Source organism: Lissotriton vulgaris, unplaced genomic scaffold (assembly GCF_964263255.1).
Source record: "Lissotriton vulgaris unplaced genomic scaffold, aLisVul1.2 SCAFFOLD_975, whole genome shotgun sequence".
Classification (NCBI taxonomy): domain Eukaryota; kingdom Metazoa; phylum Chordata; class Amphibia; order Caudata; family Salamandridae; genus Lissotriton; species Lissotriton vulgaris.
The window spans coordinates 275191-302428 of record NW_028241737.1 but is presented as its reverse complement, the minus strand read 5'-3'; the positions used below and the strand labels follow the sequence as shown (position 1 = coordinate 302428).

At 43.7% G+C, this 27238-nt stretch overlaps 15 non-coding genes across 15 annotated transcripts; all 15 read right to left on the bottom strand.

Moving 5' to 3' along the window:
* Window positions 1-1367: 1367 nt before the first annotated feature.
* TRNAG-CCC (transfer RNA glycine (anticodon CCC)) lies at window positions 1368-1439 on the bottom strand. Its single transcript has one exon. It is a non-coding gene; the product is annotated as a tRNA-Gly (tRNA).
* A 1529-nt stretch (window positions 1440-2968) lies between these two features.
* Window positions 2969-3040, bottom strand: TRNAG-UCC (transfer RNA glycine (anticodon UCC)). The gene has a single exon. It is a non-coding gene; the product is annotated as a tRNA-Gly (tRNA).
* Window positions 3041-4553: 1513 nt separating this feature from the next.
* On the bottom strand, window positions 4554-4625 carry TRNAG-CCC (transfer RNA glycine (anticodon CCC)). Its single transcript has one exon. It is a non-coding gene; the product is annotated as a tRNA-Gly (tRNA).
* A 1528-nt stretch (window positions 4626-6153) lies between these two features.
* On the bottom strand, window positions 6154-6225 carry TRNAG-UCC (transfer RNA glycine (anticodon UCC)). Its single transcript has one exon. It is a non-coding gene; the product is annotated as a tRNA-Gly (tRNA).
* A 1513-nt stretch (window positions 6226-7738) lies between these two features.
* On the bottom strand, window positions 7739-7810 carry TRNAG-CCC (transfer RNA glycine (anticodon CCC)). Its single transcript has one exon. It is a non-coding gene; the product is annotated as a tRNA-Gly (tRNA).
* A 1528-nt stretch (window positions 7811-9338) lies between these two features.
* TRNAG-UCC (transfer RNA glycine (anticodon UCC)) lies at window positions 9339-9410 on the bottom strand. Its single transcript has one exon. It is a non-coding gene; the product is annotated as a tRNA-Gly (tRNA).
* Window positions 9411-10933: 1523 nt separating this feature from the next.
* On the bottom strand, window positions 10934-11005 carry TRNAG-CCC (transfer RNA glycine (anticodon CCC)). Its single transcript has one exon. It is a non-coding gene; the product is annotated as a tRNA-Gly (tRNA).
* Window positions 11006-12533: 1528 nt separating this feature from the next.
* Window positions 12534-12605, bottom strand: TRNAG-UCC (transfer RNA glycine (anticodon UCC)). The gene has a single exon. It is a non-coding gene; the product is annotated as a tRNA-Gly (tRNA).
* A 1513-nt stretch (window positions 12606-14118) lies between these two features.
* TRNAG-CCC (transfer RNA glycine (anticodon CCC)) lies at window positions 14119-14190 on the bottom strand. Its single transcript has one exon. It is a non-coding gene; the product is annotated as a tRNA-Gly (tRNA).
* A 3128-nt stretch (window positions 14191-17318) lies between these two features.
* On the bottom strand, window positions 17319-17390 carry TRNAG-UCC (transfer RNA glycine (anticodon UCC)). The gene has a single exon. It is a non-coding gene; the product is annotated as a tRNA-Gly (tRNA).
* Window positions 17391-18914: 1524 nt separating this feature from the next.
* On the bottom strand, window positions 18915-18986 carry TRNAG-CCC (transfer RNA glycine (anticodon CCC)). The gene has a single exon. It is a non-coding gene; the product is annotated as a tRNA-Gly (tRNA).
* A 1527-nt stretch (window positions 18987-20513) lies between these two features.
* TRNAG-UCC (transfer RNA glycine (anticodon UCC)) lies at window positions 20514-20585 on the bottom strand. The gene has a single exon. It is a non-coding gene; the product is annotated as a tRNA-Gly (tRNA).
* Window positions 20586-22108: 1523 nt separating this feature from the next.
* TRNAG-CCC (transfer RNA glycine (anticodon CCC)) lies at window positions 22109-22180 on the bottom strand. The gene has a single exon. It is a non-coding gene; the product is annotated as a tRNA-Gly (tRNA).
* A 1528-nt stretch (window positions 22181-23708) lies between these two features.
* Window positions 23709-23780, bottom strand: TRNAG-UCC (transfer RNA glycine (anticodon UCC)). The gene has a single exon. It is a non-coding gene; the product is annotated as a tRNA-Gly (tRNA).
* A 3122-nt stretch (window positions 23781-26902) lies between these two features.
* Window positions 26903-26974, bottom strand: TRNAG-UCC (transfer RNA glycine (anticodon UCC)). Its single transcript has one exon. It is a non-coding gene; the product is annotated as a tRNA-Gly (tRNA).
* Window positions 26975-27238: the final 264 nt, after the last annotated feature.

The window sequence follows — 27238 nt, the reverse complement described above, 5'->3', positions numbered from 1 at the left end:
AACCAAGGACAAAGCTGTGCAGAAGAGAAGAATGGAAAGCTGCATTACAAATAATAGATAAGAATATATAGAGGCAGCATGGGAAGCAAAACAGGGAAGAGAAATACAGAACATTCAATTAAATGCCCAGGAGATAGATAAGAGCAGAACAAAAAGGAAAGAATGAAATTCAAAGCCTGCCCATAAAAGTGTTTGAAGGTCCCACCAGTCATTTATGCTTATTATTGTGTGTCTTTACTTTCAAAGTACAGGGTGGATCATTTGATGATCCCTCTCTTGTATTTCAGCAGACACAGATATTTGACAAGTATTTTCTCACATAGCTGGCACAAGCTTGTGCTTTTCCTTGCTGGCAGCGTGGAAATGACAGCTTGGTCCTTGGAAGGAAAGTCAAGCAAAATTAGCAGAGGATGGTTTCGATCCATCGACCTCTGGGTTATGGGCCCAGCACGCTTCCGCTGCGCCACTCTGCTCTGTTGTGAAAGTGTTCTTTTTATGCAGATAGGGAGCATTAAGCAGAGTAGCGTGGGATTGGTACGGCTCTCACCTCATTTGCCTAAGTATATTGCAAGGCATGCTGGGTACAGAAAAACTTCATCTTCCCCTCTCACAATCAGTCATAACTGAAAGTCAGACACTCTTAGGCACTAGCCGTTTCAGACCTTTATCAAGACAGCATGTCATGAACCCTCTCTCTCTCTCTCTGTGATCCTAGCACTAGCATGCTCAGGATTTGGCTTTACCTGGGAGCCAGAAATCTACCCGGTGAGGGCTTGCCCGGTGTGAGGCTTTTGAGCGTTTGGGAGCGTTGTGGACGTTGGACAGGAAACTCTGCGAATTTGAAGCATCCAACATTCCTGCTGCAGTGAGCGGCTCTTTCCATGGACATCTGCCTCTAGGATTCCTCTCAACTTGCCTTCTGATAAAACATTTTGTGAGCAGCAATTACCTTCGACAGCTACAAGGTGGCGCTACATTCTGGTAAGTGCACAAGTATGCACAAAATGTTAGGGACTTTTGCCAGATTTATCGGTGGATCTTGCATATTTTTTTCAGAGGCTAGATATTGCCTAGAAATGCTTTTTAACATAGAGATGTTGGAGTTATAATGTCTGGTCGGGCCTCAGCCCTTCCATTGTTTGCCCACTGTAACATATTTATTACCAGCACATGTGAGTTGTGACTCTGCTTTATAAAACTTATCATATATTAGGACAATGAATGTATCAGAAGGTGCGATTGAGATGTTTGCCTATGTATTTGTTTATTTTTTTATATATGGCTGATTAATCTGTTCATGAAATTTCCATTTTGAGACATGTTGCATTAAAATATGTCCTGCTTGCAGAATATATAAGCATTTTCACTGCGTTGGCCGGGAATCGAACCCGGGTCAACTGCTTGGGAAGCAGCTATGCTCACCACTATACCACCAACGCCCTCTGATGTGTGTGCTCTCGGTTCTAAATATTACGTTCCCGAAATCAATGACTATCTTGCAACAGCTTCAATGGTGCATTTGGTTTCGATACCAACATGAGAAGTAGTAGAACGTTTTTTGCAGAGGGTAAGGAACTGGGGATTGAAACCAAGGACAAAGTTGTGCAGAAGAGAAGAAATGAAATGCAACAGTACAAAAAGTAGAAATCAGCATATATAGGCAGCATGGGAAGCAAAGCAGGGAAGAGAAAGAGAGAACATTCCATGAAATGCCCAGGAGATAGATAAGAGCAGAAAAAAAAGGGAAGAATGAAATTCAAAGCATGCCCAGAAAGTTGTGTGAAGCTCCCACCAGTCATTTATGGTTATAGTTGTGTGTCTTTACTTTCAAAGTACAGGGTTGATCCTTTCACGAACACTCTTGTATTACACAGACACAGATAGTTGAGAAGTCTTTTCTCACATAGCTGGCACAAGCTTGCGCTTTTCCTTTCTGGCAGTGTGGAAATGACAGCTTGGTCCTTGGAAGGAAAGTCAAGCAAAATTAGCAGAGGATGGTTTCGATCCATCGACCTCTGGGTTATGGGCCCAGCACGCTTCCGCTGCGCCACTCTGCTCGTTCATGAAGGTGATCTCTTTATGCAGATGAGGAGGCATTCAGCGGAGTGAAGTGGCATTGGTCGGGCTCTCACCTCATTTGCCTAATTATATCGCAAGGCATGCTGGGTGCAGAAAATCTTCATCTTCCCCTCTCACAATCAGTCATAACTGATAGTCCAGACCCTCTTACGCACTAGCCGTTTCAGGCCTTTATCAAGACAGCAGCTCTCCAACACTCTCTGTCTCTCTCTCTCTGTGATCCTAGTGCTAGCATGCTCAGGATTTGGCTTTACCTGGGAGCCAGAGATCTACCCGGTGAGGGCTTGCCCGGTGTAAGGCTTTTGAGCGTTTGGGAGCGTTCGGTACATGAGAGGACGTTGGACTGGAAACTATGCAAATTTGAAGCATCCAACCTTCCTGCTGCAGTCGGGGGGCTCTTTCCATGGACATCTGCCTTTTGGATTCCTCTAAACTTGCCCTCTGATGAAACATTTTTTGAGCTGCAGTTACCTCCGACGTCTACAAGGTGGCGCTACATTCAGGTGAGGGCACAAGTATGCACAAAATGTTGGCGACTTTCACCAGATTTATCGATGGATCTTGCATATTGTTTTCAGAGGCTAGATATTGCCTAGGAAATGGTTTTTAACATAGAGATGCTGGAGTTATAATGTGTGGTCGGGCCTCAGCCCTTTCATTGTCTGCCCACTGTAAATATTTTTTACCAGCACATGTGAGTGGTGACTCTGCTTTATGAAACTTATCATATATTAGGACAATGAATATAGCAGAAGGGGCGATTGAGATGCTTGCCTACATATTTCTTTATTTTTTATATAACGGCTGATTAATCTGTTCATTATATTTCCATTTTGTGACATGTTGCATTAAAATATATCCTGCTTGCAGAATATATAAGTATTTGTACTGCGTTGGCCGGGAATCGAACCCGGGTCAACTGCTTGGAAGGCAGCTATGCTCACCACTATACCACCAACGCCCTCTGATCTGTGCGCTCTCGGTTCTTAACATTAGGATCCTGAGTTCAATGACTATCTTGCACCAGCTTCAATGGTGCATTTGGTTTAGATACCAACATGAAAAGCAATAGAAAGTTTTTTGCAGAGGGTAAGGAACTGGGATTGAAACCAAGGACAAAGCTGTGCAGAAGAGAAGAATGGAAAGCTGCATTACAAATAATAGATAAGAATATATAGAGGCAGCATGGGAAGCAAAACAGGGAAGAGAAATACAGAACATTCAATTAAATGCCCAGGAGATAGATAAGAGCAGAACAAAAAGGAAAGAATGAAATTCAAAGCCTGCCCATAAAAGTGTTTGAAGGTCCCACCAGTCATTTATGCTTATTATTGTGTGTCTTTACTTTCAAAGTACAGGGTGGATCATTTGATGATCCCTCTCTTGTATTTCAGCAGACACAGATATTTGACAAGTATTTTCTCACATAGCTGGCACAAGCTTGTGCTTTTCCTTGCTGGCAGCGTGGAAATGACAGCTTGGTCCTTGGAAGGAAAGTCAAGAAAAATTAGCAGAGGATGGTTTCGATCCATCGACCTCTGGGTTATGGGCCCAGCACGCTTCCGCTGCGCCACTCTGCTCTGTTGTGAAAGTGTTCTTTTTATGCAGATAGGGAGCATTAAGCAGAGTAGCGTGGGATTGGTACGGCTCTCACCTCATTTGCCTAAGTATATTGCAAGGCATGCTGGGTACAGAAAAACTTCATCTTCCCCTCTCACAATCAGTCATAACTGAAAGTCAGACACTCTTAGGCACTAGCCGTTTCAGACCTTTATCAAGACAGCATGTCATGAACCCTCTCTCTCTCTCTCTGTGATCCTAGCACTAGCATGCTCAGGATTTGGCTTTACCTGGGAGCCAGAGATCTACCCGGTGAGGGCTTGCCCGGTGTGAGGCTTTTGAGCGTTTGGGAGCGTTGTGGACGTTGGACAGGAAACTCTGCGAATTTGAAGCATCCAACATTCCTGCTGCAGTGAGCGGCTCTTTCCATGGACATCTGCCTCTAGGATTCCTCTCAACTTGCCTTCTGATAAAACATTTTGTGAGCAGCAATTACCTTCGACAGCTACAAGGTGGCGCTACATTCTGGTAAGTGCACAAGTATGCACAAAATGTTAGGGACTTTTGCCAGATTTATCGGTGGATCTTGCATATTTTTTTCAGAGGCTAGATATTGCCTAGAAATGCTTTTTAACATAGAGATGTTGGAGTTATAATGTCTGGTCGGGCCTCAGCCCTTCCATTGTTTGCCCACTGTAACATATTTATTACCAGCACATGTGAGTTGTGACTCTGCTTTATAAAACTTATCATATATTAGGACAATGAATGTATCAGAAGGTGCGATTGAGATGTTTGCCTATGTATTTGTTTATTTTTTTATATATGGCTGATTAATCTGTTCATGAAATTTCCATTTTGAGACATGTTGCATTAAAATATGTCCTGCTTGCAGAATATATAAGCATTTTCACTGCGTTGGCCGGGAATCGAACCCGGGTCAACTGCTTGGGAAGCAGCTATGCTCACCACTATACCACCAACGCCCTCTGATGTGTGTGCTCTCGGTTCTAAATATTACGTTCCCGAAATCAATGACTATCTTGCAACAGCTTCAATGGTGCATTTGGTTTCGATACCAACATGAGAAGTAGTAGAACGTTTTTTGCAGAGGGTAAGGAACTGGGGATTGAAACCAAGGACAAAGTTGTGCAGAAGAGAAGAAATGAAATGCAACAGTACAAAAAGTAGAAATCAGCATATATAGGCAGCATGGGAAGCAAAGCAGGGAAGAGAAAGAGAGAACATTCCATGAAATGCCCAGGAGATAGATAAGAGCAGAAAAAAAAGGGAAGAATGAAATTCAAAGCATGCCCAGAAAGTTGTGTGAAGCTCCCACCAGTCATTTATGGTTATAGTTGTGTGTCTTTACTTTCAAAGTACAGGGTTGATCCTTTCACGAACACTCTTGTATTACACAGACACAGATAGTTGAGAAGTCTTTTCTCACATAGCTGGCACAAGCTTGCGCTTTTCCTTTCTGGCAGTGTGGAAATGACAGCTTGGTCCTTGGAAGGAAAGTCAAGCAAAATTAGCAGAGGATGGTTTCGATCCATCGACCTCTGGGTTATGGGCCCAGCACGCTTCCGCTGCGCCACTCTGCTCGTTCATGAAGGTGATCTCTTTATGCAGATGAGGAGGCATTCAGCGGAGTGAAGTGGCATTGGTCGGGCTCTCACCTCATTTGCCTAATTATATTGCAAGGCATGCTGGGTGCAGAAAATCTTCATCTTCCCCTCTCACAATCAGTCATAACTGATAGTCCAGACCCTCTTACGCACTAGCCGTTTCAGGCCTTTATCAAGACAGCAGCTCTCCAACACTCTCTGTCTCTCTCTCTCTGTGATCCTAGTGCTAGCATGCTCAGGATTTGGCTTTACCTGGGAGCCAGAGATCTACCCGGTGAGGGCTTGCCCGGTGTAAGGCTTTTGAGCGTTTGGGAGCGTTCGGTACATGAGAGGACGTTGGACTGGAAACTATGCAAATTTGAAGCATCCAACCTTCCTGCTGCAGTCGGGGGCTCTTTCCATGGACATCTGCCTTTTGGATTCCTCTAAACTTGCCCTCTGATGAAACATTTTTTGAGCTGCAGTTACCTCCGACGTCTACAAGGTGGCGCTACATTCAGGTGAGGGCACAAGTATGCACAAAATGTTGGCGACTTTCACCAGATTTATCGATGGATCTTGCATATTGTTTTCAGAGGCTAGATATTGCCTAGGAAATGGTTTTTAACATAGAGATGCTGGAGTTATAATGTGTGGTCGGGCCTCAGCCCTTTCATTGTCTGCCCACTGTAAATATTTTTTACCAGCACATGTGAGTGGTGACTCTGCTTTATGAAACTTATCATATATTAGGACAATGAATATAGCAGAAGGGGCGATTGAGATGCTTGCCTACATATTTCTTTATTTTTTATATAACGGCTGATTAATCTGTTCATTATATTTCCATTTTGTGACATGTTGCATTAAAATATATCCTGCTTGCAGAATATATAAGTATTTGTACTGCGTTGGCCGGGAATCGAACCCGGGTCAACTGCTTGGAAGGCAGCTATGCTCACCACTATACCACCAACGCCCTCTGATCTGTGCGCTCTCGGTTCTTAACATTAGGATCCTGAGTTCAATGACTATCTTGCACCAGCTTCAATGGTGCATTTGGTTTAGATACCAACATGAAAAGCAATAGAAAGTTTTTTGCAGAGGGTAAGGAACTGGGATTGAAACCAAGGACAAAGCTGTGCAGAAGAGAAGAATGGAAAGCTGCATTACAAATAATAGATAAGAATATATAGAGGCAGCATGGGAAGCAAAACAGGGAAGAGAAATACAGAACATTCAATTAAATGCCCAGGAGATAGATAAGAGCAGAACAAAAAGGAAAGAATGAAATTCAAAGCCTGCCCATAAAAGTGTTTGAAGGTCCCACCAGTCATTTATGCTTATTATTGTGTGTCTTTACTTTCAAAGTACAGGGTGGATCATTTGATGATCCCTCTCTTGTATTTCAGCAGACACAGATATTTGACAAGTATTTTCTCACATAGCTGGCACAAGCTTGTGCTTTTCCTTGCTGGCAGCGTGGAAATGACAGCTTGGTCCTTGGAAGGAAAGTCAAGCAAAATTAGCAGAGGATGGTTTCGATCCATCGACCTCTGGGTTATGGGCCCAGCACGCTTCCGCTGCGCCACTCTGCTCTGTTGTGAAAGTGTTCTTTTTATGCAGATAGGGAGCATTAAGCAGAGTAGCGTGGGATTGGTACGGCTCTCACCTCATTTGCCTAAGTATATTGCAAGGCATGCTGGGTACAGAAAAACTTCATCTTCCCCTCTCACAATCAGTCATAACTGAAAGTCAGACACTCTTAGGCACTAGCCGTTTCAGACCTTTATCAAGACAGCATGTCATGAACCCTCTCTCTCTCTCTCTGTGATCCTAGCACTAGCATGCTCAGGATTTGGCTTTACCTGGGAGCCAGAGATCTACCCGGTGAGGGCTTGCCCGGTGTGAGGCTTTTGAGCGTTTGGGAGCGTTGTGGACGTTGGACAGGAAACTCTGCGAATTTGAAGCATCCAACATTCCTGCTGCAGTGAGCGGCTCTTTCCATGGACATCTGCCTCTAGGATTCCTCTCAACTTGCCTTCTGATAAAACATTTTGTGAGCAGCAATTACCTTCGACAGCTACAAGGTGGCGCTACATTCTGGTAAGTGCACAAGTATGCACAAAATGTTAGGGACTTTTGCCAGATTTATCGGTGGATCTTGCATATTTTTTTCAGAGGCTAGATATTGCCTAGAAATGCTTTTTAACATAGAGATGTTGGAGTTATAATGTCTGGTCGGGCCTCAGCCCTTCCATTGTTTGCCCACTGTAACATATTTATTACCAGCACATGTGAGTTGTGACTCTGCTTTATAAAACTTATCATATATTAGGACAATGAATGTATCAGAAGGTGCGATTGAGATGTTTGCCTATGTATTTGTTTATTTTTTTATATATGGCTGATTAATCTGTTCATGAAATTTCCATTTTGAGACATGTTGCATTAAAATATGTCCTGCTTGCAGAATATATAAGCATTTTCACTGCGTTGGCCGGGAATCGAACCCGGGTCAACTGCTTGGGAAGCAGCTATGCTCACCACTATACCACCAACGCCCTCTGATGTGTGTGCTCTCGGTTCTAAATATTACGTTCCCGAAATCAATGACTATCTTGCAACAGCTTCAATGGTGCATTTGGTTTCGATACCAACATGAGAAGTAGTAGAACGTTTTTTGCAGAGGGTAAGGAACTGGGGATTGAAACCAAGGACAAAGTTGTGCAGAAGAGAAGAAATGAAATGCAACAGTACAAAAAGTAGAAATCAGCATATATAGGCAGCATGGGAAGCAAAGCAGGGAAGAGAAAGAGAGAACATTCCATGAAATGCCCAGGAGATAGATAAGAGCAGAAAAAAAAGGGAAGAATGAAATTCAAAGCATGCCCAGAAAGTTGTGTGAAGCTCCCACCAGTCATTTATGGTTATAGTTGTGTGTCTTTACTTTCAAAGTACAGGGTTGATCCTTTCACGAACACTCTTGTATTACACAGACACAGATAGTTGAGAAGTCTTTTCTCACATAGCTGGCACAAGCTTGCGCTTTTCCTTTCTGGCAGTGTGGAAATGACAGCTTGGTCCTTGGAAGGAAAGTCAAGCAAAATTAGCAGAGGATGGTTTCGATCCATCGACCTCTGGGTTATGGGCCCAGCACGCTTCCGCTGCGCCACTCTGCTCGTTCATGAAGGTGATCTCTTTATGCAGATGAGGAGGCATTCAGCGGAGTGAAGTGGCATTGGTCGGGCTCTCACCTCATTTGCCTAATTATATTGCAAGGCATGCTGGGTGCAGAAAATCTTCATCTTCCCCTCTCACAATCAGTCATAACTGATAGTCCAGACCCTCTTACGCACTAGCCGTTTCAGGCCTTTATCAAGACAGCAGCTCTCCAACACTCTCTGTCTCTCTCTCTCTGTGATCCTAGTGCTAGCATGCTCAGGATTTGGCTTTACCTGGGAGCCAGAGATCTACCCGGTGAGGGCTTGCCCGGTGTAAGGCTTTTGAGCGTTTGGGAGCGTTCGGTACATGAGAGGACGTTGGACTGGAAACTATGCAAATTTGAAGCATCCAACCTTCCTGCTGCAGTCGGGGGCTCTTTCCATGGACATCTGCCTTTTGGATTCCTCTAAACTTGCCCTCTGATGAAACATTTTTTGAGCTGCAGTTACCTCCGACGTCTACAAGGTGGCGCTACATTCAGGTGAGGGCACAAGTATGCACAAAATGTTGGCGACTTTCACCAGATTTATCGATGGATCTTGCATATTGTTTTCAGAGGCTAGATATTGCCTAGGAAATGGTTTTTAACATAGAGATGCTGGAGTTATAATGTGTGGTCGGGCCTCAGCCCTTTCATTGTCTGCCCACTGTAAATATTTTTTACCAGCACATGTGAGTGGTGACTCTGCTTTATGAAACTTATCATATATTAGGACAATGAATATAGCAGAAGGGGCGATTGAGATGCTTGCCTACATATTTCTTTATTTTTTATATAACGGCTGATTAATCTGTTCATTATATTTCCATTTTGTGACATGTTGCATTAAAATATATCCTGCTTGCAGAATATATAAGTATTTGTACTGCGTTGGCCGGGAATCGAACCCGGGTCAACTGCTTGGAAGGCAGCTATGCTCACCACTATACCACCAACGCCCTCTGATCTGTGCGCTCTCGGTTCTTAACATTAGGATCCTGAGTTCAATGACTATCTTGCACCAGCTTCAATGGTGCATTTGGTTTAGATACCAACATGAAAAGCAATAGAAAGTTTTTTGCAGAGGGTAAGGAACTGGGATTGAAACCAAGGACAAAGCTGTGCAGAAGAGAAGAATGGAAAGCTGCATTACAAATAATAGATAAGAATATATAGAGGCAGCATGGGAAGCAAAACAGGGAAGAGAAATACAGAACATTCAATTAAATGCCCAGGAGATAGATAAGAGCAGAACAAAAAGGAAAGAATGAAATTCAAAGCCTGCCCATAAAAGTGTTTGAAGGTCCCACCAGTCATTTATGCTTATTATTGTGTGTCTTTACTTTCAAAGTACAGGGTGGATCATTTGATGATCCCTCTCTTGTATTTCAGCAGACACAGATATTTGACAAGTATTTTCTCACATAGCTGGCACAAGCTTGTGCTTTTCCTTGCTGGCAGCGTGGAAATGACAGCTTGGTCCTTGGAAGGAAAGTCAAGCAAAATTAGCAGAGGATGGTTTCGATCCATCGACCTCTGGGTTATGGGCCCAGCACGCTTCCGCTGCGCCACTCTGCTCTGTTGTGAAAGTGTTCTTTTTATGCAGATAGGGAGCATTAAGCAGAGTAGCGTGGGATTGGTACGGCTCTCACCTCATTTGCCTAAGTATATTGCAAGGCATGCTGGGTACAGAAAAACTTCATCTTCCCCTCTCACAATCAGTCATAACTGAAAGTCAGACACTCTTAGGCACTAGCCGTTTCAGACCTTTATCAAGACAGCATGTCATGAACCCTCTCTCTCTCTCTCTGTGATCCTAGCACTAGCATGCTCAGGATTTGGCTTTACCTGGGAGCCAGAGATCTACCCGGTGAGGGCTTGCCCGGTGTGAGGCTTTTGAGCGTTTGGGAGCGTTCGGGACGTGAGTGGACGTTGGACAGGAAACTCTGCGAATTTGAAGCATCCAACATTCCTGCTGCAGTGAGCGGCTCTTTCCATGGACATCTGCCTCTAGGATTCCTCTCAACTTGCCTTCTGATAAAACATTTTGTGAGCAGCAATTACCTTCGACAGCTACAAGGTGGCGCTACATTCTGGTAAGTGCACAAGTATGCACAAAATGTTAGGGACTTTTGCCAGATTTATCGGTGGATCTTGCATATTTTTTTCAGAGGCTAGATATTGCCTAGAAATGCTTTTTAACATAGAGATGTTGGAGTTATAATGTCTGGTCGGGCCTCAGCCCTTCCATTGTTTGCCCACTGTAACATATTTATTACCAGCACATGTGAGTTGTGACTCTGCTTTATAAAACTTATCATATATTAGGACAATGAATGTATCAGAAGGTGCGATTGAGATGTTTGCCTATGTATTTGTTTATTTTTTTATATATGGCTGATTAATCTGTTCATGAAATTTCCATTTTGAGACCTGTTGCATTAAAATATGTCCTGCTTGCAGAATATATAAGCATTTTCACTGCGTTGGCCGGGAATCGAACCCGGGTCAACTGCTTGGGAAGCAGCTATGCTCACCACTATACCACCAACGCCCTCTGATGTGTGTGCTCTCGGTTCTAAATATTACGTTCCCGAAATCAATGACTATCTTGCAACAGCTTCAATGGTGCATTTGGTTTCGATACCAACATGAGAAGTAGTAGAACGTTTTTTGCAGAGGGTAAGGAACTGGGGATTGAAACCAAGGACAAAGTTGTGCAGAAGAGAAGAAATGAAATGCAACAGTACAAAAAGTAGAAATCAGCATATATAGGCAGCATGGGAAGCAAAGCAGGGAAGAGAAAGAGAGAACATTCCATGAAATGCCCAGGAGATAGATAAGAGCAGAAAAAAAAGGGAAGAATGAAATTCAAAGCATGCCCAGAAAGTTGTGTGAAGCTCCCACCAGTCATTTATGGTTATAGTTGTGTGTCTTTACTTTCAAAGTACAGGGTTGATCCTTTCACGAACACTCTTGTATTACACAGACACAGATAGTTGAGAAGTCTTTTCTCACATAGCTGGCACAAGCTTGCGCTTTTCCTTTCTGGCAGTGTGGAAATGACAGCTTGGTCCTTGGAAGGAAAGTCAAGCAAAATTAGCAGAGGATGGTTTCGATCCATCGACCTCTGGGTTATGGGCCCAGCACGCTTCCGCTGCGCCACTCTGCTCGTTCATGAAGGTGATCTCTTTATGCAGATGAGGAGGCATTCAGCGGAGTGAAGTGGCATTGGTCGGGCTCTCACCTCATTTGCCTAATTATATCGCAAGGCATGCTGGGTGCAGAAAATCTTCATCTTCCCCTCTCACAATCAGTCATAACTGATAGTCCAGACCCTCTTACGCACTAGCCGTTTCAGGCCTTTATCAAGACAGCAGCTCTCCAACACTCTCTGTCTCTCTCTCTCTGTGATCCTAGTGCTAGCATGCTCAGGATTTGGCTTTACCTGGGAGCCAGAGATCTACCCGGTGAGGGCTTGCCCGGTGTAAGGCTTTTGAGCGTTTGGGAGCGTTCGGTACATGAGAGGACGTTGGACTGGAAACTATGCAAATTTGAAGCATCCAACCTTCCTGCTGCAGTCGGGGGCTCTTTCCATGGACATCTGCCTTTTGGATTCCTCTAAACTTGCCCTCTGATGAAACATTTTTTGAGCTGCAGTTACCTCCGACGTCTACAAGGTGGCGCTACATTCAGGTGAGGGCACAAGTATGCACAAAATGTTGGCGACTTTCACCAGATTTATCGATGGATCTTGCATATTGTTTTCAGAGGCTAGATATTGCCTAGGAAATGGTTTTTAACATAGAGATGCTGGAGTTATAATGTGTGGTCGGGCCTCAGCCCTTTCATTGTCTGCCCACTGTAAATATTTTTTACCAGCACATGTGAGTGGTGACTCTGCTTTATGAAACTTATCATATATTAGGACAATGAATATAGCAGAAGGGGCGATTGAGATGCTTGCCTACATATTTGTTTATTTTTTATATAACGGCTGATTAATCTGTTCATTATATTTCCATTTTGTGACATGTTGCATTAAAATATATCCTGCTTGCAGAATATATAAGTATTTGTACTGCGTTGGCCGGGAATCGAACCCGGGTCAACTGCTTGGAAGGCAGCTATGCTCACCACTATACCACCAACGCCCTCTGATCTGTGCGCTCTCGGTTCTTAACATTAGGATCCTGAGTTCAATGACTATCTTGCACCAGCTTCAATGGTGCATTTGGTTTAGATACCAACATGAAAAGCAATAGAAAGTTTTTTGCAGAGGGTAAGGAACTGGGATTGAAACCAAGGACAAAGCTGTGCAGAAGAGAAGAATGGAAAGCTGCATTACAAATAATAGATAAGAATATATAGAGGCAGCATGGGAAGCAAAACAGGGAAGAGAAATACAGAACATTCAATTAAATGCCCAGGAGATAGATAAGAGCAGAACAAAAAGGAAAGAATGAAATTCAAAGCCTGCCCATAAAAGTGTTTGAAGGTCCCACCAGTCATTTATGCTTATTATTGTGTGTCTTTACTTTCAAAGTACAGGGTGGATCATTTGATGATCCCTCTCTTGTATTTCAGCAGACACAGATATTTGACAAGTATTTTCTCACATAGCTGGCACAAGCTTGTGCTTTTCCTTGCTGGCAGCGTGGAAATGACAGCTTGGTCCTTGGAAGGAAAGTCAAGCAAAATTAGCAGAGGATGGTTTCGATCCATCGACCTCTGGGTTATGGGCCCAGCACGCTTCCGCTGCGCCACTCTGCTCTGTTGTGAAAGTGTTCTTTTTATGCAGATAGGGAGCATTAAGCAGAGTAGCGTGGGATTGGTACGGCTCTCACCTCATTTGCCTAAGTATATTGCAAGGCATGCTGGGTACAGAAAAACTTCATCTTCCCCTCTCACAATCAGTCATAACTGAAAGTCAGACACTCTTAGGCACTAGCCGTTTCAGACCTTTATCAAGACAGCATGTCATGAACCCTCTCTCTCTCTCTCTGTGATCCTAGCACTAGCATGCTCAGGATTTGGCTTTACCTGGGAGCCAGAGATCTACCCGGTGAGGGCTTGCCCGGTGTGAGGCTTTTGAGCGTTTGGGAGCGTTGTGGACGTTGGACAGGAAACTCTGCGAATTTGAAGCATCCAACATTCCTGCTGCAGTGAGCGGCTCTTTCCATGGACATCTGCCTCTAGGATTCCTCTCAACTTGCCTTCTGATAAAACATTTTGTGAGCAGCAATTACCTTCGACAGCTACAAGGTGGCGCTACATTCTGGTAAGTGCACAAGTATGCACAAAATGTTAGGGACTTTTGCCAGATTTATCGGTGGATCTTGCATATTTTTTTCAGAGGCTAGATATTGCCTAGAAATGCTTTTTAACATAGAGATGTTGGAGTTATAATGTCTGGTCGGGCCTCAGCCCTTCCATTGTTTGCCCACTGTAACATATTTATTACCAGCACATGTGAGTTGTGACTCTGCTTTATAAAACTTATCATATATTAGGACAATGAATGTATCAGAAGGTGCGATTGAGATGTTTGCCTATGTATTTGTTTATTTTTTTATATATGGCTGATTAATCTGTTCATGAAATTTCCATTTTGAGACCTGTTGCATTAAAATATGTCCTGCTTGCAGAATATATAAGCATTTTCACTGCGTTGGCCGGGAATCGAACCCGGGTCAACTGCTTGGGAAGCAGCTATGCTCACCACTATACCACCAACGCCCTCTGATGTGTGTGCTCTCGGTTCTAAATATTACGTTCCCGAAATCAATGACTATCTTGCAACAGCTTCAATGGTGCATTTGGTTTCGATACCAACATGAGAAGTAGTAGAACGTTTTTTGCAGAGGGTAAGGAACTGGGGATTGAAACCAAGGACAAAGTTGTGCAGAAGAGAAGAAATGAAATGCAACAGTACAAAAAGTAGAAATCAGCATATATAGGCAGCATGGGAAGCAAAGCAGGGAAGAGAAAGAGAGAACATTCCATGAAATGCCCAGGAGATAGATAAGAGCAGAAAAAAAAGGGAAGAATGAAATTCAAAGCATGCCCAGAAAGTTGTGTGAAGCTCCCACCAGTCATTTATGGTTATAGTTGTGTGTCTTTACTTTCAAAGTACAGGGTTGATCCTTTCACGAACACTCTTGTATTACACAGACACAGATAGTTGAGAAGTCTTTTCTCACATAGCTGGCACAAGCTTGCGCTTTTCCTTTCTGGCAGTGTGGAAATGACAGCTTGGTCCTTGGAAGGAAAGTCAAGCAAAATTAGCAGAGGATGGTTTCGATCCATCGACCTCTGGGTTATGGGCCCAGCACGCTTCCGCTGCGCCACTCTGCTCGTTCATGAAGGTGATCTCTTTATGCAGATGAGGAGGCATTCAGCGGAGTGAAGTGGCATTGGTCGGGCTCTCACCTCATTTGCCTAATTATATCGCAAGGCATGCTGGGTGCAGAAAATCTTCATCTTCCCCTCTCACAATCAGTCATAACTGATAGTCCAGACCCTCTTACGCACTAGCCGTTTCAGGCCTTTATCAAGACAGCAGCTCTCCAACACTCTCTGTCTCTCTCTCTCTGTGATCCTAGTGCTAGCATGCTCAGGATTTGGCTTTACCTGGGAGCCAGAGATCTACCCGGTGAGGGCTTGCCCGGTGTAAGGCTTTTGAGCGTTTGGGAGCGTTCGGTACATGAGAGGACGTTGGACTGGAAACTATGCAAATTTGAAGCATCCAACCTTCCTGCTGCAGTCGGGGGCTCTTTCCATGGACATCTGCCTTTTGGATTCCTCTAAACTTGCCCGCTGATGAAACATTTTTTGAGCTGCAGTTACCTCCGACGTCTACAAGGTGGCGCTACATTCAGTTGAGGGCACAAGTATGCACAAAATGTTGGCGACTTTCACCAGATTTTTCGATGGATCTTGCATATTGTTTTCAGAGGCTAGATATTGCCTAGGAAATGGTTTTTAACATAGAGATGCTGGAGTTATAATGTGTGGTCTGGCCTCAGCCCTTTCATTGTCTGCCCACTGTAAATATTTTTTACCAGCACATGTGAGTTGTGACTCTGCTTTATGAAACTTATCATATATTAGGACAATGAATATAGCAGAAGGGGCGATTGAGATGCTTGCCTACATATTTGTTTATTTTTTAAATAACGGCTGATTAATCTGTTCATTATATTTCCATTTTGTGACATGTTGCATTAAAATATATCCTGCTTGCAGAATATATAAGTATTTGTACTGCATTGGCCGGGAATCAAACCCGGGTCAACTGCTTGGAAGGTAGCTATGCTCACCACTATACCATCAACGCCCTCTGATGTGTGTGCTCTCGGTTCTAAATATTACGTTCCCGAAATCAATGACTATCTTGCAACAGCTTCAATGGTGCATTTGGTTTCGATACCAACATGAGAAGTAGTAGAACGTTTTTTGCAGAGGGTAAGGAACTGGGGATTGAAACCAAGGACAAAGTTGTGCAGAAGAGAAGAAATGAAATGCAACAGTACAAAAAGTAGAAATCAGCATATATAGGCAGCATGGGAAGCAAAGCAGGGAAGAGAAAGAGAGAACATTCCATGAAATGCCCAGGAGATAGATAAGAGCAGAAAAAAAAGGGAAGAATGAAATTCAAAGCATGCCCAGAAAGTTGTGTGAAGCTCCCACCAGTCATTTATGGTTATAGTTGTGTGTCTTTACTTTCAAAGTACAGGGTTGATCCTTTCACGAACACTCTTGTATTACACAGACACAGATAGTTGAGAAGTCTTTTCTCACATAGCTGGCACAAGCTTGCGCTTTTCCTTTCTGGCAGTGTGGAAATGACAGCTTGGTCCTTGGAAGGAAAGTCAAGCAAAATTAGCAGAGGATGGTTTCGATCCATCGACCTCTGGGTTATGGGCCCAGCACGCTTCCGCTGCGCCACTCTGCTCGTTCATGAAGGTGATCTCTTTATGCAGATGAGGAGGCATTCAGCGGAGTGAAGTGGCATTGGTCGGGCTCTCACCTCATTTGCCTAATTATATCGCAAGGCATGCTGGGTGCAGAAAATCTTCATCTTCCCCTCTCACAATCAGTCATAACTGATAGTCCAGACCCTCTTACGCACTAGCCGTTTCAGGCCTTTATCAAGACAGCAGCTCTCCAACACTCTCTGTCTCTCTCTCTCTGTGATCCTAGTGCTAGCATGCTCAGGATTTGGCTTTACCTGGGAGCCAGAGATCTACCCGGTGAGGGCTTGCCCGGTGTAAGGCTTTTGAGCGTTTGGGAGCGTTCGGTACATGAGAGGACGTTGGACTGGAAACTATGCAAATTTGAAGCATCCAACCTTCCTGCTGCAGTCGGGGGCTCTTTCCATGGACATCTGCCTTTTGGATTCCTCTAAACTTGCCCTCTGATGAAACATTTTTTGAGCTGCAGTTACCTCCGACGTCTACAAGGTGGCGCTACATTCAGGTGAGGGCACAAGTATGCACAAAATGTTGGCGACTTTCACCAGATTTATCGATGGATCTTGCATATTGTTTTCAGAGGCTAGATATTGCCTAGGAAATGGTTTTTAACATAGAGATGCTGGAGTTATAATGTGTGGTCGGGCCTCAGCCCTTTCATTGTCTGCCCACTGTAAATATTTTTTACCAGCACATGTGAGTGGTGACTCTGCTTTATGAAACTTATCATATATTAGGACAATGAATATAGCAGAAGGGGCGATTGAGATGCTTGCCTACATATTTGTTTATTTTTTATATAACGGCTGATTAATCTGTTCATTATATTTCCATTTTGTGACATGTTGCATTAAAATATATCCTGCTTGCAGAATATATAAGTATTTGTACTGCGTTGGCCGGGAATCGAACCCGGGTCAACTGCTTGGAAGGCAGCTATGCTCACCACTATACCACCAACGCCCTCTGATCTGTGCGCTCTCGGTTCTTAACATTAGGATCCTGAGTTCAATGACTATCTTGCACCAGCTTCAATGGTGCATTTGGTTTAGATACCAACATGAAAAGCAATAGAAAGTTTTTTGCAGAGGGTAAGGAACTGGGATTGAAACCAAGGACAAAGCTGTGCAGAAGAGAAGAATGGAAAGCTGCATTACAAATAATAGATAAGAATATATAGAGGCAGCATGGGAAGCAAAACAGGGAAGAGAAATACAGAACATTCAATTAAATGCCCAGGAGATAGATAAGAGCAGAACAAAAAGGAAAGAATGAAATTCAAAGCCTGCCCATAAAAGTGTTTGAAGGTCCCACCAGTCATTTATGCTTATTATTGTGTGTCTTTACTTTCAAAGTACAGGGTGGATCATTTGATGATCCCTCTCTTGTATTTCAGCAGACACAGATATTTGACAAGTATTTTCTCACATAGCTGGCACAAGCTTGTGCTTTTCCTTGCTGGCAGCGTGGAAATGACAGCTTGGTCCTTGGAAGGAAAGTCAAGCAAAATTAGCAGAGGATGGTTTCGATCCATCGACCTCTGGGTTATGGGCCCAGCACGCTTCCGCTGCGCCACTCTGCTCTGTTGTGAAAGTGTTCTTTTTATGCAGATAGGGAGCATTAAGCAGAGTAGCGTGGGATTGGTACGGCTCTCACCTCATTTGCCTAAGTATATTGCAAGGCATGCTGGGTACAGAAAAACTTCATCTTCCCCTCTCACAATCAGTCATAACTGAAAGTCAGACACTCTTAGGCACTAGCCGTTTCAGACCTTTATCAAGACAGCATGTCATGAACCCTCTCTCTCTCTCTCTGTGATCCTAGCACTAGCATGCTCAGGATTTGGCTTTACCTGGGAGCCAGAGATCTACCCGGTGAGGGCTTGCCCGGTGTGAGGCTTTTGAGCGTTTGGGAGCGTTCGGGACGTGAGTGGACGTTGGACAGGAAACTCTGCGAATTTGAAGCATCCAACATTCCTGCTGCAGTGAGCGGCTCTTTCCATGGACATCTGCCTCTAGGATTCCTCTCAACTTGCCTTCTGATAAAACATTTTGTGAGCAGCAATTACCTTCGACAGCTACAAGGTGGCGCTACATTCTGGTAAGTGCACAAGTATGCACAAAATGTTAGGGACTTTTGCCAGATTTATCGGTGGATCTTGCATATTTTTTTCAGAGGCTAGATATTGCCTAGAAATGCTTTTTAACATAGAGATGTTGGAGTTATAATGTCTGGCCGGGCCTCAGCCCTTCCATTGTTTGCCCACTGTAACATATTTATTTCCAGCACATGTGAGTTGTGACTCTGCTTTATAAAACTTATCATATATTAGGACAATGAATGTATCAGAAGGTGCGATTGAGATGTTTGCCTATGTATTTGTTTATTTTTTTTATATATGGCTGAATAATCTGTTCATGAAATTTCCATTTTGAGACATGTTGCATTAAAATATATCCTGCTTGCAGAATATATAAGCATTTTCACTGCGTTGGCCGGGAATCGAACCCGGGTCAACTGCTTGGGAAGCAGCTATGCTCACCACTATACCACCAACGCCCTCTGATGTGTGTGCTCTCGGTTCTAAATATTACGTTCCCGAAATCAATGACTATCTTGCAACAGCTTCAATGGTGCATTTGGTTTCGATACCAACATGAGAAGTAGTAGAACGTTTTTTGCAGAGGGTAAGGAACTGGGGATTGAAACCAAGGACAAAGTTGTGCAGAAGAGAAGAAATGAAATGCAACAGTACAAATAGTAGAAATCAGCATATATAGGCAGCATGGGAAGCAAAGCAGGGAAGAGAAAGAGAGAACATTCCATGAAATGCCCAGGAGATAGATAAGAGCAGAAAAAAAAGGGAAGAATGAAATTCAAAGCATGCCCAGAAAGTTGTGTGAAGCTCCCACCAGTCATTTATGGTTATAGTTGTGTGTCTTTACTTTCAAAGTACAGGGTTGATCCTTTCACGAACACTCTTGTATTACACAGACACAGATAGTTGAGAAGTCTTTTCTCACATAGCTGGCACAAGCTTGCGCTTTTCCTTTCTGGCAGTGTGGAAATGACAGCTTGGTCCTTGGAAGGAAAGTCAAGCAAAATTAGCAGAGGATGGTTTCGATCCATCGACCTCTGGGTTATGGGCCCAGCACGCTTCCGCTGCGCCACTCTGCTCGTTCGTGAAAGTGATCTCTTTATGCAGATGAGGAGGCATTCAGCGGAGTGAAGTGGGATTGGTCGGGCTCTCACCTCATTTGCCTAATTATATCGCAAGGCATGCTGGGTGCAGAAAATCTTCATCTTCCCCTCTCACAATCAGTCATAACTGATAGTCCAGACCCTCTTAGGCACTAGCCGTTTCAGGCCTTTATCAAGACAGCAGCTCTCCGACACTCTCTGTCTCTCTCTCTCTGTGATCCTAGTGCTAGCATGCTCAGGATTTGGCTTTACCTGGAAGCCAGAGATCTACCCAGTGAGGGTTTGCCCGGTGTAAGGCTTTTGAGCGTTGGGAGCGTTCGGTACATGAGAGGACGTTGGACTGGAAACTATGCAAATTTGAAGCATCCAACCTTCCTGCTGCAGTCGGGGGCTCTTTCCATGGACATCTGCCTTTTGGATTCCTCTAAACTTGCCCGCTGATGAAACATTTTTTGAGCTGCAGTTACCTCCGACGTCTACAAGGTGGCGCTACATTCAGTTGAGGGCACAAGTATGCACAAAATGTTGGCGACTTTCACCAGATTTTTCGATGGATCTTGCATATTGTTTTCAGAGGCTAGATATTGCCTAGGAAATGGTTTTTAACATAGAGATGCTGGAGTTATAATGTGTGGTCTGGCCTCAGCCCTTTCATTGTCTGCCCACTGTAAATATTTTTTACCAGCACATGTGAGTGGTGACTCTGCTTTATGAAACTTATCATATATTAGGACAATGAATATAGCAGAAGGGGCGATTGAGATGCTTGCCTACATATTTGTTTATTTTTTATATAACGGCTGATTAATCTGTTCATTATATTTCCATTTTGTGACATGTTGCATTAAAATATATCCTGCTTGCAGAATATATAAGTATTTGTACTGCGTTGGCCGGGAATCGAACCCGGGTCAACTGCTTGGAAGGCAGCTATGCTCACCACTATACCACCAACGCCCTCTGATCTGTGCGCTCTCGGTTCTTAACATTAGGATCCTGAGTTCAATGACTATCTTGCACCAGCTTCAATGGTGCATTTGGTTTAGATACCAACATGAAAAGCAATAGAAAGTTTTTTGCAGAGGGTAAGGAACTGGGATTGAAACCAAGGACAAAGCTGTGCAGAAGAGAAGAATGGAAAGCTGCATTACAAATAATAGATAAGAATATATAGAGGCAGCATGGGAAGCAAAACAGGGAAGAGAAATACAGAACATTCAATTAAATGCCCAGGAGATAGATAAGAGCAGAACAAAAAGGAAAGAATGAAATTCAAAGCCTGCCCATAAAAGTGTTTGAAGGTCCCACCAGTCATTTATGCTTATTATTGTGTGTCTTTACTTTCAAAGTACAGGGTGGATCATTTGATGATCCCTCTCTTGTATTTCAGCAGACACAGATATTTGACAAGTATTTTCTCACATAGCTGGCACAAGCTTGTGCTTTTCCTTGCTGGCAGCGTGGAAATGACAGCTTGGTCCTTGGAAGGAAAGTCAAGCAAAATTAGCAGAGGATGGTTTCGATCCATCGACCTCTGGGTTATGGGCCCAGCACGCTTCCGCTGCGCCACTCTGCTCTGTTGTGAAAGTGTTCTTTTTATGCAGATAGGGAGCATTAAGCAGAGTAGCGTGGGATTGGTACGGCTCTCACCTCATTTGCCTAAGTATATTGCAAGGCATGCTGGGTACAGAAAAACTTCATCTTCCCCTCTCACAATCAGTCATAACTGAAAGTCAGACACTCTTAGGCACTAGCCGTTTCAGACCTTTATCAAGACAGCATGTCATGAACCCTCTCTCTCTCTCTCTGTGATCCTAGCACTAGCATGCTCAGGATTTGGCTTTACCTGGGAGCCAGAGATCTACCCGGTGAGGGCTTGCCCGGTGTGAGGCTTTTGAGCGTTTGGGAGCGTTCGGGACGTGAGTGGACGTTGGACAGGAAACTCTGCGAATTTGAAGCATCCAACATTCCTGCTGCAGTGAGCGGCTCTTTCCATGGACATCTGCCTCTAGGATTCCTCTCAACTTGCCTTCTGATAAAACATTTTGTGAGCAGCAATTACCTTCGACAGCTACAAGGTGGCGCTACATTCTGGTAAGTGCACAAGTATGCACAAAATGTTAGGGACTTTTGCCAGATTTATCGGTGGATCTTGCATATTTTTTTCAGAGGCTAGATATTGCCTAGAAATGCTTTTTAACATAGAGATGTTGGAGTTATAATGTCTGGTCGGGCCTCAGCCCTTCCATTGTTTGCCCACTGTAACATATTTATTACCAGCACATGTGAGTTGTGACTCTGCTTTATAAAACTTATCATATATTAGGACAATGAATGTATCAGAAGGTGCGATTGAGATGTTTGCCTATGTATTTGTTTATTTTTTTATATATGGCTGATTAATCTGTTCATGAAATTTCCATTTTGAGACATGTTGCATTAAAATATGTACTGCTTGCAGAATATATAAGCATTTTCACTGCGTTGGCCGGGAATCGAACCCGGGTCAACTGCTTGGGAAGCAGCTATGCTCACCACTATACCACCAACGCCCTCTGATGTGTGTGCTCTCGGTTCTAAATATTACGTTCCCGAAATCAATGACTATCTTGCAACAGCTTCAATGGTGCATTTGGTTTCGATACCAACATGAGAAGTAGTAGAACGTTTTTTGCAGAGGGTAAGGAACTGGGGATTGAAACCAAGGACAAAGTTGTGCAGAAGAGAAGAAATGAAATGCAACAGTACAAAAAGTAGAAATCAGCATATATAGGCAGCATGGGAAGCAAAGCAGGGAAGAGAAAGAGAGAACATTCCATGAAATGCCCAGGAGATAGATAAGAGCAGAAAAAAAAGGGAAGAATGAAATTCAAAGCATGCCCAGAAAGTTGTGTGAAGCTCCCACCAGTCATTTATGGTTATAGTTGTGTGTCTTTACTTTCAAAGTACAGGGTTGATCCTTTCACGAACACTCTTGTATTACACAGACACAGATAGTTGAGAAGTCTTTTCTCACATAGCTGGCACAAGCTTGCGCTTTTCCTTTCTGGCAGTGTGGAAATGACAGCTTGGTCCTTGGAAGGAAAGTCAAGCAAAATTAGCAGAGGATGGTTTCGATCCATCGACCTCTGGGTTATGGGCCCAGCACGCTTCCGCTGCGCCACTCTGCTCGTTCATGAAGGTGATCTCTTTATGCAGATGAGGAGGCATTCAGCGGAGTGAAGTGGCATTGGTCGGGCTCTCACCTCATTTGCCTAATTATATCGCAAGGCATGCTGGGTGCAGAAAATCTTCATCTTCCCCTCTCACAATCAGTCATAACTGATAGTCCAGACCCTCTTACGCACTAGCCGTTTCAGGCCTTTATCAAGACAGCAGCTCTCCAACACTCTCTGTCTCTCTCTCTCTGTGATCCTAGTGCTAGCATGCTCAGGATTTGGCTTTACCTGGGAGCCAGAGATCTACCCGGTGAGGGCTTGCCCGGTGTAAGGCTTTTGAGCGTTTGGGAGCGTTCGGTACATGAGAGGACGTTGGACTGGAAACTATGCAAATTTGAAGCATCCAACCTTCCTGCTGCAGTCGGGGGCTCTTTCCATGGACATCTGCCTTTTGGATTCCTCTAAACTTGCCCTCTGATGAAACATTTTTTGAGCTGCAGTTACCTCCGACGTCTACAAGGTGGCGCTACATTCAGGTGAGGGCACAAGTATGCACAAAATGTTGGCGACTTTCACCAGATTTATCGATGGATCTTGCATATTGTTTTCAGAGGCTAGATATTGCCTAGGAAATGGTTTTTAACATAGAGATGCTGGAGTTATAATGTGTGGTCGGGCCTCAGCCCTTTCATTGTCTGCCCACTGTAAATATTTTTTACCAGCACATGTGAGTGGTGACTCTGCTTTATGAAACTTATCATATATTAGGACAATGAATATAGCAGAAGGGGCGATTGAGATGCTTGCCTACATATTTGTTTATTTTTTATATAACGGCTGATTAATCTGTTCATTATATTTCCATTTTGTGACATGTTGCATTAAAATATATCCTGCTTGCAGAATATATAAGTATTTGTACTGCGTTGGCCGGGAATCGAACCCGGGTCAACTGCTTGGAAGGCAGCTATGCTCACCACTATACCACCAACGCCCTCTGATCTGTGCGCTCTCGGTTCTTAACATTAGGATCCTGAGTTCAATGACTATCTTGCACCAGCTTCAATGGTGCATTTGGTTTAGATACCAACATGAAAAGCAATAGAAAGTTTTTTGCAGAGGGTAAGGAACTGGGATTGAAACCAAGGACAAAGCTGTGCAGAAGAGAAGAATGGAAAGCTGCATTACAAATAATAGATAAGAATATATAGAGGCAGCATGGGAAGCAAAACAGGGAAGAGAAATACAGAACATTCAATTAAATGCCCAGGAGATAGATAAGAGCAGAACAAAAAGGAAAGAATGAAATTCAAAGCCTGCCCATAAAAGTGTTTGAAGGTCCCACCAGTCATTTATGCTTATTATTGTGTGTCTTTACTTTCAAAGTACAGGGTGGATCATTTGATGATCCCTCTCTTGTATTTCAGCAGACACAGATATTTGACAAGTATTTTCTCACATAGCTGGCACAAGCTTGTGCTTTTCCTTGCTGGCAGCGTGGAAATGACAGCTTGGTCCTTGGAAGGAAAGTCAAGCAAAATTAGCAGAGGATGGTTTCGATCCATCGACCTCTGGGTTATGGGCCCAGCACGCTTCCGCTGCGCCACTCTGCTCTGTTGTGAAAGTGTTCTTTTTATGCAGATAGGGAGCATTAAGCAGAGTAGCGTGGGATTGGTACGGCTCTCACCTCATTTGCCTAAGTATATTGCAAGGCATGCTGGGTACAGAAAAACTTCATCTTCCCCTCTCACAATCAGTCATAACTGAAAGTCAGACACTCTTAGGCACTAGCCGTTTCAGACCTTTATCAAGACAGCATGTCATGAACCCTCTCTCTCTCTCTCTGTGATCCTAGCACTAGCATGCTCAGGATTTGGCTTTACCTGGGAGCCAGAGATCTACCCGGTGAGGGCTTGCCCGGTGTGAGGCTTTTGAGCGTTTGGGAGCGTTCGGGACGTGAGTGGACGTTGGACAGGAAACTCTGCGAATTTGAAGCATCCAACATTCCTGCTGCAGTGAGCGGCTCTTTCCATGGACATCTGCCTCTAGGATTCCTCTCAACTTGCCTTCTGATAAAACATTTTGTGAGCAGCAATTACCTTCGACAGCTACAAGGTGGCGCTACATTCTGGTAAGTGCACAAGTATGCACAAAATGTTAGGGACTTTTGCCAGATTTATCGGTGGATCTTGCATATTTTTTTCAGAGGCTAGATATTGCCTAGAAATGCTTTTTAACATAGAGATGTTGGAGTTATAATGTCTGGTCGGGCCTCAGCCCTTCCATTGTTTGCCCACTGTAACATATTTATTACCAGCACATGTGAGTTGTGACTCTGCTTTATAAAACTTATCATATATTAGGACAATGAATGTATCAGAAGGTGCAATTGAGATGTTTGCCTATGTATTTGTTTATTTTTTTATATATGGCTGATTAATCTGTTCATGAAATTTCCATTTTGAGACATGTTGCATTAAAATATGTCCTGCTTGCAGAATATATAAGCATTTTCACTGCGTTGGCCGGGAATCGAACCCGGGTCAATTGCTTGGGAAGCAGCTATGCTCACCACTATACCACCAACGCCCTCTGATGTGTGTGCTCTTGGTTCTAAATATTACGTTCCCGAAATCAATGACTATCTTGCAACAGCTTCAATGGTGCATTTGGTTTCGATACCAACATGAGAAGTAGTAGAACGTTTTTTGCAGAGGGTAAGGAACTGGGGATTGAAACCAAGGACAAAGTTGTGCAGAAGAGAAGAAATGAAATGCAACAGTACAAATAGTAGAAATCAGCATATATAGGCAGCATGGGAAGCAAAGCAGGGAAGAGAAAGAGAGAACATTCCATGAAATGCCCAGGAGATAGATAAGAGCAGAAAAAAAAGGGAAGAATGAAATTCAAAGCATGCCCAGAAAGTTGTGTGAAGCTCCCACCAGTCATTTATGGTTATAGTTGTGTGTCTTTACTTTCAAAGTACAGGGTTGATCCTTTCACGAACACTCTTGTATTACACAGACACAGATAGTTGAGAAGTCTTTTCTCACATAGCTGGCACAAGCTTGCGCTTTTCCTTTCTGGCAGTGTGGAAATGACAGCTTGGTCCTTGGAAGGAAAGTCAAGCAAAATTAGCAGAGGATGGTTTCGATCCATCGACCTCTGGGTTATGGGCCCAGCACGCTTCCGCTGCGCCACTCTGCTCGTTCGTGAAAGTGATCTCTTTATGCAGATGAGGAGGCATTCAGCGGAGTGAAGTGGGATTGGTCGGGCTCTCACCTCATTTGCCTAATTATATCGCAAGGCATGCTGGGTGCAGAAAATCTTCATCTTCCCCTCTCACAATCAGTCATAACTGATAGTCCAGACCCTCTTAGGCACTAGCCGTTTCAGGCCTTTATCAAGACAGCAGCTCTCCGACACTCTCTGTCTCTCTCTCTCTGTGATCCTAGTGCTAGCATGCTCAGGATTTGGCTTTACCTGGAAGCCAGAGATCTACCCAGTGAGGGTTTGCCCGGTGTAAGGCTTTTGAGCGTTGGGAGCGTTCGGTACATGAGAGGACGTTGGACTGGAAACTATGCAAATTTGAAGCATCCAACCTTCCTGCTGCAGTCGGGGGCTCTTTCCATGGACATCTGCCTTTTGGATTCCTCTAAACTTGCCCGCTGATGAAACATTTTTTGAGCTGCAGTTACCTCCGACGTCTACAAGGTGGCGCTACATTCAGTTGAGGGCACAAGTATGCACAAAATGTTGGCGACTTTCACCAGATTTTTCGATGGATCTTGCATATTGTTTTCAGAGGCTAGATATTGCCTAGGAAATGGTTTTTAACATAGAGATGCTGGAGTTATAATGTGTGGTCTGGCCTCAGCCCTTTCATTGTCTGCCCACTGTAAATATTTTTTACCAGCACATGTGAGTGGTGACTCTGCTTTATGAAACTTATCATATATTAGGACAATGAATATAGCAGAAGGGGCGATTGAGATGCTTGCCTACATATTTGTTTATTTTTTATATAACGGCTGATTAATCTGTTCATTATATTTCCATTTTGTGACATGTTGCATTAAAATATATCCTGCTTGCAGAATATATAAGTATTTGTACTGCGTTGGCCGGGAATCGAACCCGGGTCAACTGCTTGGAAGGCAGCTATGCTCACCACTATACCACCAACGCCCTCTGATCTGTGCGCTCTCGGTTCTTAACATTAGGATCCTGAGTTCAATGACTATCTTGCACCAGCTTCAATGGTGCATTTGGTTTAGATACCAACATGAAAAGCAATAGAAAGTTTTTTGCAGAGGGTAAGGAACTGGGATTGAAACCAAGGACAAAGCTGTGCAGAAGAGAAGAATGGAAAGCTGCATTACAAATAATAGATAAGAATATATAGAGGCAGCATGGGAAGCAAAACAGGGAAGAGAAATACAGAACATTCAA